Genomic DNA, 3,207 nt, shown 5'->3' on the forward strand with positions numbered 1-3,207 from the left:
CTGGTTACCTCCGCAGATCTTTTTGGCAGCGTCATCGCAGACGGACTGGGATTCGGAAAAAGCATCCCATCTTAAGGACGAGAAAGCAGGGGCTGAGGGAGTCAATGATTTCTTCAAGATCACAGAGATGGCGGAAAGTTACAATTCAAAGTGGGATGGGTGATCACGCTTCTTAACGCCTTCAGTCGACAGCCTGCGCAAGAGAATGAAGCGCTGCCCAGCCCTTCGCCATCGTGATCATTGCTGTTTGAGTTCATTGTTAGGGCCATTGTGTCAGGTCCTCTTGTTTGAGGGTGTACCTTTATGCTGAGCGTCTACCAAGCATGACACCTTCTCTAGGGATTGACTGATCCTTCCTGAGACCGAATCCAAAGTATGTGAGACAAGGCCCTCCACCCTCGCTGCTGAGGAGCATTCTGGCTGCGCTCTTCAACGGAAATGTGTTCACGCTTCTGACCGTCCGTGGTATAGTCAGCATTTTTCATCAACACCATAATTCAGACATCAATTCTTCATTGGGTCCAACTTTTGCATGGATATGAGGCTATTGATAGTACCACGGCATAGGCCAAGTGCCCCTTAATCCTCAAAGTGCCAGCCTTGCTTTTCAACACGTTTGCCGCGGGTTGGCTCAGTACAATACGGTGTTTGATGTATTGAGTGCTGTTTCCATGAGCATTGATTGTGGGCCCAAATAAAATGAAATCCTTGACAACGTCAACATCTCCATGGATCATGGTATTGCTTGCTCAATGATACCAACCAATAAACAAAGACTAAGTTATCTAAAGAAAGTCGCCATTTGGAGACACTGTAGTCATGACTCAGACAAAAAGTACCGATTGATGAATCTTGGTACTGTTTCTAAGTATTGCCCCACAGATGATCTCTGAATTACAAAAAGTAAAGGGTACCTTGACCTTGAAGGAATCATCCTTAATCAATTGATCATCATCCCCCGGGAGGGGCCAGCCCACTCCATGTGCCTTTGACGGGACACTCTGAGGGAGTATTTTGCCAAAAGTGCTATATTCATGAGGGAATGATCTGATCAAAGTGAGGGATGTGTAAAACAGTCTCTTTGAAGGCGTATATTTCACGAAAGATGAAGAAAACGAAGAGTGAACTGTTCTTGATTGAAGGACATGGCCCTAAAAATCAATGTGCGTTCCTAAATTGGGCCCTGCATAAAAGTAAATTTGTAAAAAATTCTATAAGCAGTAGTTTAGAAGCCATTGTGGAGCTTTAAGGAGCACTGGTCGTGCAGTGGGTTGCACGGTGAGGCTGCTAACCAGAAGGTTGGTGGTTCAACCCCAGCAGCCACTCCTCAGGGAAAAAGATGAATCTGACTGCTTCCAAACAGACGTACTCTCTCTGAAACCCTTTGGAGCTTGACCCTGTGGGAATCTTGATGGGAGTGGGCGAGGGAGGAGATTTGAATATACAGACCAGATCAGTAGTACGGTTACAATGCGGTTTCCTGAAGATAATTATATTTTGACTTTGTGGAAGTATTCTTGTTAGGAGCTGCATACTGAACTTACTAAATGTTTAGTAATACAGTTTTTAGCATGAGTCCGCAATTAATGGTTCAAAAGAAGCAAGTGAAAGCAAGTGATCGAACTGTGGAATGATAGGATACTGTATTAGTTCCCCATAAAATGGTTCTGGAGAAAAACTCAACTGAAAAACCCCTCCCCACAAAATTGGTGACGCTAGGTGAGGAATGGGTAAGTGTTTGCTGTGCGAAGAGCCCTGGTGGTGGAGTGAGCTGATTACACATTGAGCTGCTACCCACACAACACACACTCACCAGTCCGAACTCACCAGCCACTCCACTGGCACAAGATGAGCTGTCTGCTCCCCTTAGATTTACACCCCAAGGGGCAGTTTTGCTCTATCCTATAGGGTCTCCGTGAATCAGAATTGACTGGACGACAGTACGGTTTAAAAAAAGTTTTCTATGCTATTTATGGAACTTTTCAGTTTCAAAGTAAAAAGGTGAGGAGAAAACACACACACATACACACTGAATTCTAAGGCTCAAGCCGCAACCAGGTTGCTACTTAAGTCAACAGGTGGATGTGATGTGCCTGCTTCGTGTAAGACATTTCAAAATATTCAGATAAAAAAGATGAATGTCCCCAAGGGACTCATCATCTAAGACTTGGACAAATAACTGCTGCATGAGGCGAAATATGATAAGTGCCATAAGCAAAGCTGAACCACCTAATGGACGAAATAAAATGAGCCTTAGAGTCAAAAGAAGCTGAGTTATGTGTCGCAGCTCTGCGACCTCTGGGTTTGGGCGAGCATCTCAATCGCTCTATGCCTCCATTTCCTCAAAACAGAAACAACTAAGTAATGTATACTTGGGAAGATTAAAATGAGTTGTAAATGAAATCATGTATCCATAGCACGTCATTTACCCAGTATGTTGAAAATATTCATTAGTTAATAAATCTGATTGTGGGGGGAAGTCAGATACTTGCTGCCAGACTGCTGTCTCATCCCACCACAGGGGTGGGGGTGGGGGGCCTGCTCCCTGATGCTAGAGACAATGGGTTACCTCTCTCTGGATCCTAAGGCCATTAGTTTGGTTCCTGTGGGCGGAGTTCACACCCAACTGATAATGGTTCCTATGGAGACCCAAAGTCTAGTTAAGCTGCTACCAGAAATCTAGGATCCGCCCATCTTGCCGCATGTACACCCCCAATCCCTCCTCCTGTAGTGCATATGTCCCTAAATCACCCCCTCCTATCCCTGTAATACCTGGAGCACAACCCTTTCCTGTGACGTATGTCTTCACCTGTAATGTGGGGGCTTGCACATCCCCAATGTCCCGAGAGAGTATAAAAGCTTGGGGAGCATTAAAGTTCGCCCTCACTCCCTCCACGTGGATTACCAAGCGGGGCTGAGGTGAGCATGCTACCATAATATGTGTCTGACTCCATTTATTTCTATATATCTCTTTTATCTCTCATGCTCTCTATAACTTTACTATAATATTTACTTATTATCGCTGTACAATTGCGCCTACCAAACCCGTAGTGATTGTGCTAGGAGCTGGCTTCTTCTGACAGCTGATGAAATTTTTTCTGATTTTATTTATTTATTTATTTTTAAATCGTTTTATTAGGGGTTCATGCAACTCTTATCACAATCCATACATACATCAATTGTGCAAAGCATATTTGTACATTCATT

Source organism: Echinops telfairi, unplaced genomic scaffold, assembly GCF_000313985.2.
Source record: "Echinops telfairi isolate 266 unplaced genomic scaffold, ASM31398v2 ScPeMD7_9;HRSCAF=40, whole genome shotgun sequence".
In the NCBI taxonomy this organism is placed as follows: domain Eukaryota; kingdom Metazoa; phylum Chordata; class Mammalia; order Afrosoricida; family Tenrecidae; genus Echinops; species Echinops telfairi.